Source organism: Mustela lutreola, chromosome 2 (assembly GCF_030435805.1).
Source record: "Mustela lutreola isolate mMusLut2 chromosome 2, mMusLut2.pri, whole genome shotgun sequence".
Classification (NCBI taxonomy): domain Eukaryota; kingdom Metazoa; phylum Chordata; class Mammalia; order Carnivora; family Mustelidae; genus Mustela; species Mustela lutreola.
In genome coordinates this window covers 54497708-54517359 of record NC_081291.1, presented here as the reverse complement: position 1 = coordinate 54517359, position 19652 = coordinate 54497708, and the positions used below count along the sequence as shown (strand labels likewise).

The following is a 19652-nucleotide window of genomic DNA, read 5'->3' as shown; positions in this document are numbered from 1 at the left end:
TGTGAACATATCAAATGCTACTTAATTTTTCACTTTAAAAGGGTTAAGTTTATGTTATGTGAATTTCACCTTTATAAGCTTTTTTTTTTTTTTTCTTTTATGAAATAGCCACTCTTGTCAGCTGAGAGGTTTGAATGAAGTGCAGTCTCCCTAAGTAAAGTGTAGCAGCTGGGGGCCACCGAAGGAAGAAATGGCCTGGGGTCAGCAAGTGTGGTTTTGCTGCTCTATCCTAAGTAGTAATGATATTACGAGAAGAGAGAGGCATAATTACAGCTAACATTTCTATGTTTAATACAAGCCAGGAACTGTTCCAAGTGCCTTACATCTTAAACTCACTAAATCCTTTAACTCTAAGAGGTGGATATGATCATGTTTTCTTTAGATGAAGAAACTGAGGAACTGAGCTTTAAATGACTTATCTCAGTTACAAATGAGGAAGTGGCAATCTAAATTCGAAACCAGGCAATCAGATTCCAGGTACTGAAGTCTCAACCCCTAGGCTCTGTGCTAAATGCTTCCCATGTTTTATCTCATTTAATTCTGTGAGGTAGACGTTATTGTTATTACTCCTATAAAAAGAAAAAACCCATCAAAAACAACTCTCATGGACCTTCTGTATTCAATGCCCTCCAGTCTTTCCTCAGCATTTATTTGCATGTTGGTCCTCACATAGCTGTCTTATCTTTCTCATCTTGCTTCATCTTCATTTTCCTATACTGCACATATTACTATCTGAATTTATTTTATACTTTCTTTTGGTCTTTCATCTCTAGAAGGCAGGGCTTTTGAATGTAGATTTCCCAACAACCAGAACAAAGTGTGGTACACAATAGGCTCCCATAAAAATTTACATAAATGAATGTTGCACATGGTATTGGGTAGTTTTGCATGCCTGTGTTTGAATAAATAGCATCGTACCATACAAAATGTCCTTATAAAAATATAATGTCTTGGATTAGTACATAGATCCTGCTCGTTTTTTTTTTTTTTTTAAAGGTTTCATTTATTTATTTGAGAGCCTGTGCAAATGCTGGGGTAGAAGAAGACTCCCCGCTGAGCAGGAGTCCACAAGGGGCTCCATCTCAGGACCCTGGAATCATGACCCCAGCCCATAACTGGGATCTTTTAAGACAGATAAAATGCCATACTGTGGATGTAGCACCGTTTATTTGTAGTTTTCTACTTAATTAACTCACATCTTTGCCAGGGTATCTCTAATGCAAACAATATGGCAATAAACGTCTTAGCACATGTTTGTTTGTGCTATGGGTACACATTTCTCTAAAATTAGTGCCTAAAAGGGGAACTGCTGGCACGAGGGGTATACACATAAAAAGTGTCAGTAGATAACGCCAAACTGCCCTCCCCATAAGCAATCCTGCCTGAATTAGGGTACATAACGGTTTTCATATACTTTGAACTAGACTGAATATTATCAGTCTTGTTAACTTTTTAACAAACTGATGGGGAAAAAGGTCCCCTAATTTACGGAGAGAAAAGTGAGGCTCAGAAAACTTTTATGGTCGGGTGTCTGGCTGGCTCAGAAAAGCACGAGACGTTCGATCTTAAAAAGTCCCACGTATGGTGTAGAGATTACTTACTTAAAGAAAATTAAAAAAAAAAAAAAGGAAAATTTAGGGACTTTCCCATACAACACATAAGTAGCTAAGTGGCGATTCGAATTCCAACATGCCTAAGGATAGCGCCAAAGCTTTACACAGTATACGGTGCGTCCTCCGGTAAGTCTGGTTATCTCCGGGCCTTGCGATGCTGCCAGGCTGGCGTTCCTCTCGCAGTTAAGCCCCGGACCCTCTGGGAGTCCGAGGTGGCCCTTCTCGATTGCCAACAGCACCCACCCGGCGCCAAGCAGGACCCGGCCCACAGCCGTCACGGATCCGAAATGGCGACTGGCGACATCACGAGGCCACGCCCCTGGGGGCGGGGCCCGAGTTCAGACTAGAGTGATAGATGCCCGAACCAAGTTTGCAGCCGCTGCCCGGCAGGCTCGCGCAGAAGCAGAGAGCCAGTGGCGCCGCAGGTCGGGAGGAGGAGCACCGAGTGGAAGGCTCATTTGCCGGGGCCGCCCGAGAGCCTCTTCGTCGCGGGCGTTGGGGCGGCCATCTTAGATGGCGGGAGTAAGAAGAGGGCGAGCGTGAGACAGGAAGGCTTTCCTGCGGCTCTCCTTGGGCCCGGAAGAGGGCCAATTGGCCCGGCTTTGGGGCGTGTGCCCCGAGGCGCGGAGCGCGGGTGCGATGATGCGGGGACTGCCCGGGGCCCCGTCCCCTGGGCTAGGGACGCGCCGAATGTGACCGCCTCCCGCTCCCTCACCCGCCGCGGGGAGGAGGAGCGGATCAGACGCCGCCGCCGGACGACGGGACACGGAGGCGGTTCGGCTCCTTCAGGTAGGCGGCAGGGTCGGCCCTGGCTGCCGGGGGATCTGGGCGGCGGGGCTGAAGGGGCAGAGTTCTAATGCGTCCGGGCCTGGGCGGCGTTGATGGAGCGACCCGGCAGCTGCCGAGTGGGGGCCCGGGCCAGGCCGCTGTCACCCCGGGTGGCGCTGGACGGGCGGGAGCCCTGGAGCCCGGTGTCATGGCCGGCCAGCCGAGTTTCCACATCCCCACTCAAATTTCCTTGTGTTTCGGGGAAACGTGCTAGCGCCACCCCTGTACTCGGTGCACATTCCTTATATTTTGGTAAATGGGAGAATCTGCCCAGAATAGCCCCGTATCTGTGTTGTCATTCAGGTGGACTAATTCCTTTTCTTTCTGGGCGCGGGGTGGGGGGTCCCAGTCTTGCATCTTATCTCAGAGTCCGTCACTCAGGTGACACCCTTATAGGGAGGACGAGAAGAATCGGGGACGAGAGGAGGAAGTGGGTCAGTGCCCCACCACAAAGATATAGGGGACTCTGGGTTACTAATGAAAGGTTTGGGATGCGTATACTGAGGTTTGGCCCTGGGATGCTTTGGAATGAAGATCCAGGGCTGTCTTTTGTGTAAAGTGAGAGCCGCCAGGACGCTTGGGTTCTGCAGCTGCAGAGGTTCAGCAGAGCTAGTCGATGCCCAGAAAGAGGAGTTGGAACATCATGAGAGGAGAGGCGGCTGTGTTCATTCATTGTTCTCATTTCAGGGCTCTGGGTGTGCCCTCTGGTATTCATTTCTCTGGTGGGAAGAATGTTAGGATCCCCTATGTCTCCTTGAGATGTGACCGGGTTCTAGAGAGTCGTTTAATCCAAGTAGGGACGAATTCAGCTCACGTTCGTGGAGTATTTCTGCCTGCTTCGTCCTCTATGGGCTGAGTGGAGGGAACCTGCTCTTCTTTCTTCTCACCAAGGCGTGAAAACAATGCGCAGGATGGACTTACTGAGTGTTTTGGGAATTGGAAAAGCCAATTTTGCCTGGGGGAGTTGGGGAAGCTTGAACACTGGAGGGAACTTTTGCGGCCAGTTTTGGACTGATGAGTAAGTGCTTACCAGGTGAGGAGAGGAGAGCATTATAAGCTGAAGAACCGCTGGTAAAAAGGCATAGAGATATGCAGGAGTTGGGATGAGTTTGGGGTGCAGGAAGGAAGTGGTGAGAGATGAGGGTCTAAAAGAAAAGTTGTGAAGGATCTTTGTTGGAGACAGTGAACTAGTTGATTTAATTTGGATTATTTTAAATGAATATTCTATTTTTTTCTTGCTGATAACTATTTTCTCCCTTTATGATGTTGAAGCTGATAGTAACTGAAAAGATGTACTGTGTTAAAGCCATTTAAGGACATTTTTGATAAGTGCCTTATGTCAGATGTTTTGCACTTACGCGGTGGTGAATGAACTGAACTTCATATTCGTAGGTGTTTTTGTAAAAGATTTTTCTAACCTTTTGCTTGCTCACTAAAATGTTGACTTTATGCATGTAGCACATGCTGCTAATACTGCCTTTTAAATGGCTGTTCGCAATAAAAACCACACTCCCCTGTCATATAGAAATTGGAAGATTATTTGAAACAGCTGAAAGTATTTTTAATTTATTAAGTGTTGTATATTTAGTAAACTTTCTTTGCATTGATTCTGTGGTTTTCGATTTTGTTATAAAGTCTTTAGCTATATAAACATAATTTACCCCAAATCTCTCTATTGTTGTGATTAATGCTTAAGGTAACGTGATTATTATGGTCTTAACTGACTTTAGCTAGCAGTTCCTGAGTTTTTCTTGGGTTGTGATCATTACATGCCACTGAAGAACATTATTAAGAGACTTTTGGCTTGTTTTCACCCTTATCACTTCAAGGGCTAAGCTGTTTAAAATGCAAGAGAAACATTTGACCCGGTTGAACACTGGATACTTGGAAAAATAAACCTGTTAGTGTTTCTGCTGGAAAAGCTTATCTTTTAGGTATGTGGTGTTTGTGATTAAAACTTGTAATGGGGTTGCTTAGCCTTGTTAAAACTTTTGTCAGTAGTTGAAAAGTGTAAGCCTTCAAAGTAGGAGGCATGAGTGAAATACATTAGAACATATTTTACGGGATTTGGGTTTGCAGAAGAAAACAGAGAAACAGATTAAGCTGGTCATTCGTAATGAAAAGGATCTAAAAGGTGAAAGGGAGAATGGTTAAACATCAAATATTGTATTACAGCTGCTCTGAAACTAGTTGTGTTTAGTTAAAACATGCCATTTGTGAAAACCAAAGAAGGTGGTTTGCTCTGAGGATTAAACAACAACTTCTTGGAAGTTAAACTTCCAGAAGTACTAGGTTACTTATTAAATGGAAAATACAATTAATAACTTTAAATTACTATTTCAAGTAGTTTGTTAGTAGTAGATGTATGATTCTGCTACATTCTAATTTCAGATAAAACTTTGTTAGTGACCTGCCTAAAAATAGTAAAATGTTACATGAGGGAATGCTTTTGTTTGCATGTTAGGAACATAATAGGCCATACATAATAATCCTGGTCTTGGGAGGAGCTTGTTAGCCAAACAGCATGCCTTAATGTTGACTTGCAGAAGAGAATTTTAAATATTGCTTTTGAAAGGCAGTGGACTGTGTGACAGTAGGGGGTTTATGAAACCACAAAATCGAACTTGTAAAGGTTTTTTGTTCTTCAAATTGTACAGGTCATGGAAATCATTTCTTTCTTTCTTTCTTTTTTTAAAAGATTTTATTTATTTATTTGTCAGAGAGAGAGCGAGCGAGAGCAAGCATAGGCAGACAGAGTGGAAGGCAGAGTCAGAGGGAGAAGCAAGCTCCCTGCTGAGCAAGGAGCCCGATGCGGGACTCGATCCCAGGACGCTGGGATCATGACCTGAGCTGAAGGCAGCTGCTTAACCAACTGAGCCACCCAGGCGTCCCGGAAATCATTTCTTTAAAACTAGTTGAAAAATTGCTCACCTTGACTAAATTAATTGGAAGACCAAGGAACAGTGGGCTTATTTACGATGAGGTTGTGTAGAGTTATAGGTTGTTGTATTGTGTGTGTGTGTTTATGTGTATGACTGGTTCAGAATTCCTATTTGCTAAACTGACTAGGTGCTAAATGTAACACTACATGTTTGCATTACAGTTTAGTTAGTATTTCTGGTATAGGGCTATACTGCCTTGTCTATTATTGTCATGATAGTAATGGTGGGGTATTTTATTCTTGCTTAAAAGTAGAGTAAAAATTGCTTAATTTTGTATTAAAGTTTTCATCTTTTATTTTGCAGTGATCAAATCAAAATTTGTTCCTCCGTTTCTCCCAGAATACTTGAGTAGCTCTCATTGATTTTCCTGGTTAACTTCAGAGCTTTTTAGCTTTTCTTCTAAAATTGCTCCTAAAATCTCAGTTTAACCAAGGAAAATATCAAGTGGGTGTTGTTTCTTTGTTATTGGTTTTGGCCCAGGCTATCTCAAGTCTCTTTGGCAAATCACTCATAAAGTGTGTTAATTGCTTCACATTCCAATCAGTGTACATAGTTTTCTTGAGGAATACTTGACACATAGTTTTATTTTTAGACCAGATTCTAAAGGATTTTACAGAGGTAGGGATTAACAATCCCAAAGCTAGTTTCAAATTTTTAAATCTTCGTGATTTTGAGATTGTTGGTATTTTTGGTTAATGAATGGAAAGCAGCGGGCAATGACAGTGTTTTAGGGGTCCCAGTATCTTTAAGTGCTGGTGAGGACCTTGTGGATTTTGCTGGTGTCTTCTTCTTCCTCTTTCAACCTGTTGGATTCCATTTATTGTCATATAGTAACAAGCATAAGTACATTTTTACTGTTGGAATCAGGATCTTCTATTTATTTTCTTCCATCCTGCTATGGAAAACAAAAGTGGTTTGACTTCTTTGAAGATACTTAATACTAGGCATCACAGTTGGGACAGTGTTTACTTTTTTCCATCCATATACATTTCTGATGGAAGAGTCAGGCCAGTTATTGTTTAACTGTGTTAATATATCTTTAGAATTAGGAATTTTTGTTCCTTTTTTCTTTTTCTTTTCTTTCTTTCTTTTTTTTTTTTTTTTAAGTAATCTTTACACCCGTCATGGGGCTCAAATTTAGAACCCCAAGATCAAGAGTTGCATGCTGTACTGACTGAGCCAGCTAGGTCTTAATCTAGGTATTTCTGAGGCATCCTTTACAAGCATGGATAGCTTTTAACATCTCTCCATTACTTGGGTTTGGGATGGATGAAATTCTAAATTTTTTCTGAAAGAATATGACTTTTGTTTTCTGTGGCAGATCTCATTGGGAAACTCAAGAGTTTCTAGGAGAGGCATTTCTCTGGATTGAGAAGATCATTCAGAAAGGAACTACCATTTGCATTTACGAGAATTTGTTTACAGTAGAAAAGACTGGAAAGAGTTCAAATGTCCAACATTAGTGAAATGATTAAGTAAATGGTGGTACAGCCACTTGATGGGGCACTGTGCTTGTCATTAAATATGGATTATATGACGCATTGATAACATGGAAAATGTTGAACACAAAAGTATGTATCTGGAACGATTACAGTTCTATAAAAAAAATACAGTGGAATATCATTCAGTATAAAAAGAGATGGTGTACTGATACATTCTCCGACATGTATAAACCTTGCAAACATGTTAAATGGAAGAAGCCAGTCATTAAAGACCATATATTTTATGATTCCATTTGTATGAAATGTCCAGAATAGGCTAGTCCACAGAGACAGAATGTAGGTTAGTGTTTGCCAGGGGCTGGAAGGAGTACGGGAATGGACAGGCTACTGGGAATGGATAGCGACTGTGATAGGGTCTTTTTTTTTTTTTTTTTTTTTGGAGGGATGAAAATGTTCTCAGATTGTGGAGATGGATGCACAACTCTTGAATATAATAAAAACCGTCAAATTGTACACTTAAAGTGGGTGAGTTGTATGTGAATTACATCTCAAGCTGTTTTGAAAAAATCTCAAAGCCTACACATGGGAAGAAAATACAAAAGATAAAAATATAAAAAATATAAATATAACATGTAGATGTTAACAGTTATCGTTAAACAGTAGAAATAAGAATAATGTTCTTTGGGGCGCCTGGGTGGCTCAGTGGGTTAAAGCCTCTGCCTTCTGCTCAGGTCATGATCCCAGGATGCTGGGATGGAGCCCCTCATTGGGCTGTCTGCTCTGCGGGGAGCCTGCTTCCTCTTGTCTCTCTCTTTGCCTGCCTCTCTGCCTACTTGTGATCTCTGTCAAATAAATAAGTTAAAAAAAAATAGGATAGTGTTCTTTATACTTCTTATATTCTCTGAATGTGTTGCTTTTATAATAGAAAAATGCATTTAATAAAGTTAATTAATTGGGGCACCTGGTGGCTCAGTCGTTAGGTGTCTGCCTTTGGCTCAGGTCGTGATCCTGGGGTCCTAGGATCGGGCCACACATTGGGCTCTCTGCTTGGCATGAAGCCTGCTTCTCCCCCTGCTTGTATTTCCTCTCTTGCTGTGTCAAATAAATAAATCTTTATTAAAAAAAAAAAAAGTTAATTAATGGTATTCATGGTGTGGGTCTTTATGTTACCCCAGCCATTCAGTCACTGTCAGATTCCATTGACAACTATATTTTTGAGCTTCTTTTAGCTGTTTTCTTTTTTTTCTCCAGATTAAAGCAGGCTTTTCTTACTATTAGCCTTGAGTGTTGTTAGAACATCCAATGTGAACTCCTTTTTCTTATTTCTTCCCATGGCAGTGCTTTCTCCACATTGCTATCAGATTCACTCTTACTGTGCAGATTCTTTTTTTTTTTAAATTTTTTATTTTTTATAAACATATTTTTATCCCCAGGGATACAGGTCTGTGAATCGCCAGGTTTACACACTTCACAGCACTCACCAAAGCATGTACCCTCCCCAATGTCCATAACTCCACCCCCCTTCACCCAACCCCCCTCCCCCCAGCAACCCTCAGTTTGTTTTGTGAGATTAAGAGTCACTTATGGTTTGTCTCCCTCCCAATCCCATCTTGTTTCATTGATTCTTCTCCTACCCACTTAAGCCCCCATGTTGCATCACCACTTCCTCATATCAGGGAGATCATATGATAGTTGTCTTTCTCTGCTTATTTCGCTAAGCATGATATGCTCTAGTTCCATCCACGTTGTTGCAAATGGCAAGATTTCATTTCTTTTGATGGCTGCATAGTATTCCATTGTGTATATATACCACATCTTCTTTATCCAGGGCTGCAAGGTTGGTACTGTGCAGATTTTTAAAAATAAAATTTTATTAAATTTTTTGAATAGATAATACTGTCACATGCCACAAAATTCAAAGGATACAAAAATTTTGGCAGAGTAAGTAAAGTTGTGTAGAGTAATTCTACCACCCCATTTGTTCCCCAGCTACCCAGCTTTCTTTCATGGAGGGTAAGAATGGGGTTTTTAAGTATCCTTTTTTTTTTTTTTAAAGATTTTATTTATTTATTCGAGCTTGAGAGGGAGGGCACTGAGTGCACAAGCAGAAGGAGGGTAGCGGGAGAGGGAGAAGCAGGCTCTGTTGAGCAGTAGGGGACTCTATCCCAGGACCCTGGATCATGACCTGAGCTGAAGGCAAGATGCTTAATGGACTGAGCCACCTAGGTGCCCCTTATGTATCCTATTTTGTGATGATAACAATATTCAAATGTAGAGATATCGGCCTTACATCCGTTGGCAAATCTTCCAAGAGTGTCCATTGCCTATTGGACTAAACATAGTTCTTGCTTAATGAAGATTCCTCATACTATCTTTGGTGGAATTCAAAAGTCTTTTTTTTTTTTTTAAAGCACTTACGTAGGTGCAGTCTCGTGTGCTTCGTGCAGGGTAAATGAGGCAAGTTCCTGCCTTCAACGACCTTATCTAATGAGGAGAGATTGACACAATTTCCTTACTTTTATCTGTTCCTCTTTTAAAAGCCATTTTGAACACCATCTTCTAAATATCATTTCCTGATCTTTTTTTTCTCTTCTCACTCATTATTTTGTTTCCTTCCTTGAGCCCCGCCTTGAAACTTTATTGCATTTACTTTTCATGCTATCATTTCTGAGTTTACTGTCTTGTTAGATTATACAGAAAAATGCATACTCTACTCCATATGGCAGTTCCTTATTTATTGATGTTTGTAAAAAAAAAAAAGAAAAAAAACTTTCCCTTTGAGAGGCTGAGGGTCCATGGTTCTGTGCTTCAGTGACAGTGTTGAGTTTACATTCCAAGACATAATACTAGGTTTTATTTATTTATTTTTAAAGATTTTTATTTTATTTATTTGACAGGCAGAGATTACAAGTAGGCAGAGAGGCAGGCAGAGAGAGAGGGGGAAGCAGACTCTCTGCTGAGCAGAGAGCCCGATGCGGGGCTCAATCCCAGGACCCCAAGATCACGACCCAAGCCGAAGGTAGATTCTCAACCCACTGAGCCACCCAGGTGCCCCAATACTAGGTTTTATAAGACCTATTTAAACCTAAATGATTTCTTTTTTCTTTTCCTTTTTTTTGGGGGGGTACTATGCATTATAGATGTTACATGTATTGTGACACATATGGAAGTATTTTACTCCTTTCCCTAGAAGATTGTATCTTTTTTTTTTTTTTTTTAAAGAATTAATTATTTATTTATTTGACAGAGAGATCACAAGTAGACAGAGAGGCAGGCAGAGAAAGAGAGAAGCAGGCTCCCTGCTGAGCAGAGAGCCCGACATATGGGACTCGATCCCAGGACCCCGAGATCATGACCTGAGCCGAAGGCAGCGCCTTAACCCACTGAGCCACCCAGGCGCCCCTAGAAGATTGTATCTTAATCACCTTTGACTACCCAGAGTTTAGCATAATGGCTAACACCTGATTGCAGCCAAATTGTTGATTGTAAGGTGCTAAATAGTGTTAATTGAATTTTTTTGTATAGATATCCTACAACTCTGGCTAAGTTCCTTAAAGGTGTGGCATATCTTATTCTTGTTTATACATCTCTAGTTCTTGAAACTTTGTCTTGATTATGTAACAAACATTAACTGAATGAGTGGAGATTCAGAGGTTAATCACCTATGGACTTAGTTCCTTCCTACTGTCCATCACAAACACAAATGCTTACTATTAAGAGGATATACTTAATAAACTTAAACTCAGAACTTTGTAACATAGGATGTAAGTAGGATATCTGTTGAAGGAGTCATCTTGCTTATTGCCCTCCCACTCCCTGGGGCTTTATTTGAAGATGGCCTGGGGCTCTCACTGCCAGCTCCATGAGGGCTTTGCCTGCTTTAGCAGTTCCCCTGATTCTCTGGCCTAAGCGCCTTTGTCATGCTGGCTATTTCCCTCTGTATTCATTGGCTTTATACATGGAAGAGCTTTTTAACCAGAGGAAATGTGAGAGGGTATATGATATTCTACCTTCCTTCACGTTAGTCTGGACTGGAATTAGAGTGCAGTTGTGAATTGTGAGACTAGAGATCATGACCTTCATGACTCCTGTTTAGCTAACAGTGTGAAATGGGCCCCTTAGGCTTTTTTGGAGGGGGACAGGTAAACTATACATAAAATTTACCATTTTAGCCATATTTGAGTGTACTCTTCAGTGGCATTAAGTACATTCAGAGCATTGTGCAACCATCACCACTATTCCCAGAACATTTTCATCATCCTGAACAACTCTGTACCCATTAAACAAAACTCTCCATTCCTTCCTATTTCTGGAAATTCTACCATGAATTTGCTCATTGCAAGTACCTCATATAAGGAAAAATCATACAGAATTTGTGATACTGCATCTGGTTTACTTAATGTTTTTCCAAGGCTCATCCATATTGTACCATGTATCAAAATTTCATTTTTTTATGGCTGAATAATATTCCTGTGGGTGTGTGTAAAGTATTTTGTTTATCCATTCGTCTGTTGGTGGATTCTTGGGTTGTTTCTACCTCTTGGCTGTTGTGGATAATGTTACTGTGAATATTCGTTCATAAGTGTCTGTTTCAGTCTCTGCTTTCAAATCTTTTGGATGTATGCGCCTAGGAGTGGAATTGCTGGATCATATGGTAATTTGCTTTTAACTTTTTGAGGAACTGCCAAACTGTTTTTCACAGCAACTGCACCAATATACATTTCTACCAGCAATACATGAGGGTTCCAGTTTCTTGACGTCTTTGTCCATGCTTGTTATTTTCCGTTTTTTTGATAATAACTATGATAATGGGTGTGAAGCAAACAGGAAACTTAGAAGTTGCATATTTGGCTATATTTGCATCTGATAGATTCTTTTTACCCTTATGAATTTATTTGTACGTAATGCTTTTCAAAGAGGTATCATACAACTAATGATTCATCTTTTTTGAAAAGAGTAAACTTTTTTGCTAAGCTAGTACATGTAGTTGGTGTAGTTACCTTCTTTATACCCTATATCCTTTTAATTTAAAGTGTATTCTGTCATCTAGTGAAAGATGATTTCAGTTAATCCTGCAAGATAGGATCTTTTAAATGAAAAAAGTAGAGTACTAAAATTAATACACGAAGATCTAATCTTTATAAAGAAAAATATTTACAAGTGCATAGAAAATATTAGGTACATATGTCCATGAATGTTGGCAAGGGCCATCTCTAGGTTATTACTTTTTGTATTTTTCCATGTTTTTCAGGTGCCCCCCCCCATGAACATGTATTCTGTAATTAGTGGTTGTTGTTTTTTTTTAAAGATTATTTATTTTTTAGAGCACCTGTATGTGAGCACATGGTTGGGGGGGATGGGAGGGATGGGGCAGAGGTGGAGAGAATCCTGAAGCAGACCCCTTGCTGAGTGCAGAGCCCCATATGGGGCTCAATCCCAGGACCCTGAAATCATGACCAGAACCCAAATCAAGAGTTGGCTGCTGGGGCACCTGGGTGGCTCAGTGGGTTAAGCCTCTGCCTTCGGCTCAGTTTGTAATCCCAGGGTCCTGGGATCAAGCCCCACAACGGGCTCTCTGCTCTGCAGGGAGCCTGCTTCCTCCTCTCTCTCTGCCTCCTCTCTCTCTGCCTGCCTCTCTGCCTACTTGTGATCTCTGTCAGATAAATAAAGAAAAAATCTTAAAAAAAAAAAAAGAGTTGGCTGCTTAACTGACTGAGCCACTGAAGTACCCCTGTACTTAGTATATCTTTAAAAAAAACTAATTGATTAGAAAATATACGTTATTACAAAAAGCCCATGTATACATGTGCATATGACATCTGTATGGGAGAAAATACCAAAAAGTAATGGAAGGTTGTTAACATAGGTTACTTGGTGGGGTTAGCAGGGGGAAGAAAGGGAAGGGTAAAGCAAAGAAGGGATTAAAAAAAAAAAAAATTAGGTGCTATAGAAAAAAAGCAGAGTAGAAGTTTTAGAAGGTACTGAGGATGGGGAGGGGTTGCTATTTATAATGGGTGTGTTTGTAAAGTCATTAAATACAAAGATTTAAAAAGTAAAAGACTGTCCTAGTCTTAATCAGACTTGTTTCCAAACTTTTCCTCTTCTCTACTCCTGGATACACCTTGGCTTTTATTTTACCTTTGCATCTATCTATTGAAATGCTACCCCTTCTAGTTCTGTAGTGAAGTCATCCTTAACTGTCCACCTCTTTCTCCACTCAAGCTAGAGGTAGTCTTTCCACACTCCTAATTTCAGAGTTTTCTTTAAGGGGCACCTGGGTGGCACAATTGGTTGAGCATCCCACTCTTGGTTTCAACTTAGGTCATGATCTCAAGGTTGTAAGATCTAGTTCAGTGAGGAGTCTGCTAGTCTGCTTCAAATTCCCTCTTTTTCAAATAAATCTTAAAAAAAAAAAAAAAAAAGTCACTACCCCTCCCCGCAAAAGCCTGCCATATTTTGTTGTAGGCCTGCTTGTTATCCTGAAGGTTCTTAGCACAATGCCTAGCACAGAGTCAGTCTTTGGTAAATGATGGTCCTTCTACTTTAAAAGCTTCTGGAAGGCAAGGGGCAATGTCTTTGTGAATTTTATATTCTTCAAAGCAGCTAGTGGTTGAAAGTAGATTCTTAGAAATTGTTGAATGAATAGTGCTCCTTATTCTTTTTTTCCTCTCAGTTCTATGAATGGTTGCAGTATATACAAAAGCATCTGGTTCCTTAGATTATATATTAGTATTTTTATGTTGTAGATAGTGATTTAGTATCCATGAAAAAGGTTAGGATAAATATTGTAATTCTGTCTTTTCTCCATTAATATTTTATTCAGATATTTGAGCACGTAATTTTATGTAAAGTGTACTCTACTGGATGATGGAGTATAACAAGATGTAAGAAATATAATATAAGATATATAAATAAATATAAGAATTTCCTTAAGGCATTCATTCTTTGATGTATAATTACATAGGTTACATTTTCATGTTTTTTTTAATCCTGTGGCAAAGTACCTAGGTATAATTTAGAGCTTTAATGAATTAGTGGCCTAATTACAGGGGAAACTTGTGTACATGTTCTTGTTTTAAGAACATTATTCTTGAAAAGTTAATTTAAAATATTTTCTGGAAAAAAAAGATACTATAGATTTTTTAATTCTACAAAGTTCTTAAGGCAAGCAAGGTAGGTACCTTTGGTGATACCACTAAAGACTAAGGAAATTTTTCTGTATGAGAGCCATTGACTCTGGAATGAATTATAGGAGATTTGACTGAATCAGATGGTTACTTCTTAAAATTGTTCTGCCAAGTTTGAAGGACTGTCTCCTATCTTAAGGATAGATGCTAGTGTCTGCCTGTGCCAGTGTGCAAAATAGTGAATTTATTTATTTTATATTTCATGTCTTTATTCTTGAGGAAGGCAGAAGGCTATTTTTTAAGTTCTTGTTGACTATGCAAGATGTGTGACTAAGATTTGTGCCTTTTTTTTTTTTTTAAAGATTTTAGTTTATTTATTTGACAGAGATCACAAGTAGGCAGAGAGAAGAGAGAGGGAAGCAGGCTTCCTGCTGAGCAGAGAGCCCGATGTGGGGCTCTGTCCCAGGACCCTGAGATCATGACTTGAGCCAAAGCCAGAGGGTTAACCCAGTGAGCCACCTACGCACCCCAAGATTCATACTTTTTATGTGGAATAGAAATGAGCAGTACAGGGTTGCCTGGCTGGCTCAGTTGGTAGAACATGCAACTTTTGATCTCAGGGTTGTGAGTTCAAGCCCCACACTGGGCATAGAGCTTACATTTAAAAAAAAAAAAAAATATATATATATATATATATATATATATATATATATATATGTAAATAATTTAGTGATACAAGGTTAAGTCAGTATTTCCAGGTATTAGCAGGGTGGAATATCTGGATGGTTTTTGTTTCCCTTCCTTCCCCTTTGTGCAGCCATCTTACTACCTCATCATTACCTGACCATGTGAATGTTCATCCCTAGACCAGATTTTATTTGTGCATTATATATTTTGATACTTTTGTTAATGGTATACTTTGCAAATGGGTCTGTTCTTTTTAAAATTAGCAGTGTTAACTACCTAAATAAAGAAACTGACAGGTTTGGAGATGAAAAGTAAAACTTGGGCTGAAAAAGAGTTCAAGATAAAGTGACTTTAAATTAAAAATAATGAAAAACTAATTTATGGCAAGGGTTAAAAATGAAATTATTCCTAGAGGTCTTTTACTGTGGGGCTGATTGCTTTAACATATTGTTTTGAACTAGCTGATTTTTAACCCAATTACTTTTTATTTTTTTTTTTTTTAAGATTTTATTTATTTATTTGACAGAGATCACAAGTAGGCAGAGAGACAGGCAGAGAGAGAGGAGGAAGCAGGCCCCCCGCTGAGCAGAGAGCCCGACGCGGGGCTCGATCCCAGGACCCTGAGATCATGACCTGAGCTGAAGGCAGCAGCTCAACCCACTGAGCCACCCAGGCGCCCCAACCCAATTACTTTTTAAAAAGTTAAAATATTTTCTAAACTTGGGCAGTTCTGAACTTTTGCAAGGGTAGAGTGTCACATTTCCTCATGTGTCTTTATGCTGCCCAGTCATCTGATGAAGTTGCCAGTTCGTGGTCAGAAATTGAGAAAGAGGAGTGAGGAAACTCAAAATATTGACACACATACCACTGTGCAGTGCATCAGAGTGCCCTTTTGGACTGGTTGGAAAACTGTAACCTAAGCCTTTTCCAAACTAGACATATTATTATTTCTAGCTTGGATGAGATGGCTTTTGATTTTTTAAGTATTTGAGCATGTCTGTCAGCAGAAACTTTTTCTTTGTGAGGGTAATTTTTTCCAGTCTTGTGTGACCAATTGAATAATAATAATAATAATAATAAAGGAACAAACACTTACTGAAGGAAGCTTGCGGAAATCATGAAAAATTGATCACTCAATCTCTCAGGTAGACCAAGGCTTGACTGAAGGAAGGAATGAGCTTAAAGGAGAAATGAATAGTGAAGTTGCATTATAAGCACTTTAAAATATGAATATTCAATTATGTTTTCACTCTGTCAAAAAATGAAGGTTTTTAATAGTGCAGGCAGTTTCAGCCACTGTTACTCATACTGAGTATACGTTCTTGTGCGATTTCTATTGCATTTGGGATTCTTTTTTGTCTAAAGATAACGTAAAAACAAGAAAACCTATAGATAATAGCTTACCTTTATTGCTACCTGCCATGTTTTTTAAAGAGCTGACTTCAGTTCATTTAATCTTCCCAATAGCCTGATGATATAGGTAAATTATGATCTTTATTTTAAAGAGGAAGAGAGAGAGACATAGAGTAAATACCCTAAATATAGCCCATCTATTTAGGGAGAGATTAAAGGGATTTTCTAGGGTAATTTGGACTCCATCCTATACCCTAGCTTCACTGTAGAAATTAGCCCCTATGTATGATGCAAACTTAGTGTTTTTGTTAGAATTCTGGGAATGCCTTCCACTTCATACTTTCCTTTATGATCCGTGGTAGTTTTCTTTCCTTCTTCCAGACCTTACATTATTGACCCCTCCTAATCCCTGTATTGTGTTTTTTTTCTTTTATAATTTCTTTTCAGAGTAACAGTATTCATTGTTTTTGCACCACACCCAGTGCTCCTGTATTATGTTTTAAACTAAATACTGAAGTTCTCGAAGGCAGGGATCCAGGTCTTAAACTGATTTGCCTCTTCAAGTACTCATTTTTCATAGAACCCTCAGAGATAGCTCCCTTTGAAGAGTTTTCTTAACTTTTGTTGACCTAAATGGAAATACTTATTTCCATTATTCTTTTTTCTGTAAGATGATAATGAATCATTTTGGTAATACTTTATATGTGAAAACTTTTCTTCAATATTTGATTTAGGAATTTAGTGTAAAATAACACGTTTAGAAAAATTCTTTCTAAAATGCTTTCTTTTTCCACTAATCAGTGTTTCATAAACTTCTAGGAAACATGCTATCACTTGCTTATGTGTAAAGCATACGCGGTTTATGCAAGTACAGGGTAAGGATTGTGACCCTACACTGAAGCCTTTAATCTAAAGCTTGGAGTGATTGGGGGTACTCACCTGATAGTTTATCTTAAACATTTATCACTTAATGGAGGGACTTCTCTTTTTGGAATGTTTTCTGTGCTAATTTTGCCAATTCTTTTTTTTTTTTTTTTTTTTAAGATTTTATTTATTTATTTGACAGAGAGAGAGAGATCACAAGTAGGCAGAGAGGCAGGTAGAGAGAAAGGGAGGAAGCAGGCTCCCTGCTGAGCAGAGAGCCTGATGCGGGGCTCAATTCCAGGACCCTGAGATCACGACTTGAGCTGAAGGCAGAGGCTTTAACCCACTGAGCCACCCAGGTGCCCCTAATTTTGCCAATTCTTATGACAGTGTTTAAAATGCTGGAATTTTAGGGGTGCCTCGGTGGCTCAGTCAGTTGAGCATCCAACTCTGGATTTCAGCTCAGGTGGTCATCTTAGGGTGGTGAGATTGAGCCTGGGGTTGGCCTCTGGGCTGAGTGTGGAGTCCGCTTGAGATTCTCCCTCTCTCCTTCCTTTGCCCATCCCCCTGCTCGCTCTCTCTCTCAATAAATAAGTAAATACATAAAATCTTTTAAAAAAAGAAGGTGCCTGGGGTCCGTGGGTGGCTCAGTCAGTCAAGCGTCTGCCTTCAGCTCAGGCCATGATCCCAGGGTTCTGGGATCAAGTCCCCATCCGGCTCCTGGCTCTGAGGAGAGACTGGCTTCTCCCTCTCCTTGTGCTTGCATGCACACGTCCTGTCTCTCTCTCTCAAATAAATAAATAAAATATAAAAAAATTAAAAAGCTGCTTGGAATTTTATGTGATAGATAATTCTGTGGAAAATGAGCATAGTGCAAAGATATCTAAAATGATTTATTGGCTTCCATTTTAAAACTTCATTATGTGGGCACCTGGGTGGCTCAGTTAAGTATCTGCCTTCGGCCTCAGCTCAAGTCATGATCGAAGGGTCCTGGGATTGAGACCCTCTTTGGACTCCCTGCTCTGCGGGAAGCCTGCTTCTCCCGCTCCCCCTGCTTGTGTTCCCTCTCTTGCTTTGTCTTTCTCTGTCAAATAAGTAAATAAAATCTTAAAAAAAAACCCCAAAACCTGCCAAACTGTTTAAAAAAATAAAGCTTCATTATACAATTAAGTAGTTAAAGCAGAGTAGAGATACATCTTTGGAATTGTATTATGACTGGAATGGCTATTAGTGGCTTTAAAAATTATGAATTACTTCGTTTATTTCATTGTTACTTACCATTTCTCCTGCTTTATATTCCCAGTCTATTTTCTGATTTATCAGAAAGATATTTAAATTTTAGAATACTTGAATTAGTTTACTAGTTAAAATGTAAACTGACATATACTTCAAATATAATTGTATACCATATAGTGTAAATAGAGCTACTTTTACCTGTATTTTACTTAAAGAGCAGTGAATTGGGAGATTTTATATTTTTCTTACGCATTAAGTCACTGTAAGTTGTACATGGCATTTGGTTTATTTTCTCTTTATCTTTGATATTAAATCTTACTTCTCCTATCCTAGAAAAGTAGAAATAACCTTTTTGAGGAAATGATGAATCCCAGCAGAAAGGTATTCTCCAGAAAAGTTGTATTCGTTAATTGTAAGTAATTTAGCAGTGTGTTGTTGTCCTGTACAAGTCCAGGATAAGCTAATGGGTAAAATATCCAGAATTGCCCCATGCAGGCTCTGCAGAGGATCTCTAGGAATATGGAGTCACTTTGCAAAGAACAAATGAGTAAGATAGTGTATAGTCAGTGTTGTTTTAAGTAATGTGAGAGCTCAACAAGCTCTTTCACAGTTGATCTGTACTTTGGAACTTGGGGCTTAAGTTTTGAACACAGTATAACAGTGGTTAAGAGCTCTAGGCTTTGAACTCAGGCTGGAGGTTTAAGGGATATTTAGAAGAGTTCCTGATTATTATAATCAATAGAACCACCATTGTTTGTATAACAGTGTTAATGGGTAACATTTTCTGTCTCAGGCTAACACTGTGTGCTTTCCATATATTATTTAACCTTTACATGTTATAAAACATACCAAGAAGAGAAAAAGAAATACAAGTAAATTTTTAAATTTAGATGTCAGTAAATAAAAGGCTATTTAAAAATACAGGCACCTAAAAAAAAAAAAAATAACAGGCACCTTAGTATAATCAGGTCATTTATGCCAGATGTCTAGACTTTTAAAGCTCTTGCTGCCAGTTCCTCCTCCTCTCTTTTCAAAACAGGGAGAAATCCAGGGCAGCTAGATAAAATTTTAACAGCATTTTAACTCTAGAGTAGTATCCAGGTTATATTGATGTATAGGAATTCTTTTATATTGACCAATATTCAGAATTAGTCATGGTTCATAATTCAGCAGTGTTCTACTTACATGGAGATTTTTAAAAAAATGTGATGTTTTCTTTTTTTTTTTAAAGATTTTATTTTTTCGACACAGAGAGTTCACAAGTAGACAGAGAGGTAAGCAGAGAGAGAGAGAGAGAGAGAGAGAGAGAGGGAGGGAGAGAGGGAAGCAGGCTCCCTGCTAAGTAGAGAGCCCGATGCGGGACTTGATCCCAGGACCCTGAGAGCATGACCTGAGCGAAGGCAGAGGCTTAACCCACTGAGCCATCCAGGCACCCCTTACATGGAGATTTTATCTAAGGTGCATTTATTGCCAACTCTGGGGAGAACATTTTTGGAATGAAGATAAAGAAGAATGACTTAAAAGAAATTTATATAATCTTCACTGTATTTGTATTAAATT

General features: G+C 39.3%; 1 protein-coding gene across 3 annotated transcripts in view; it reads left to right on the top strand.

The window, feature by feature from the left end:
• The first annotated feature begins 2039 nt into the window (after window positions 1-2039).
• Window positions 2040-19652, top strand: part of RAF1 (Raf-1 proto-oncogene, serine/threonine kinase) — an 86932-nt gene continuing 69319 nt past the window's right edge. The window contains exons 1-2 of one of the 3 annotated variants that reach the window (XM_059161782.1): window positions 2040-2402; window positions 4271-4375. The gene's annotated coding sequence lies outside the window, so the exon portion shown is untranslated. The remainder of the gene's footprint in view (window positions 2403-4270; window positions 4376-19652) is intronic. The other 2 variants (XM_059161776.1, XM_059161783.1) reach the window with 2 other exon arrangements.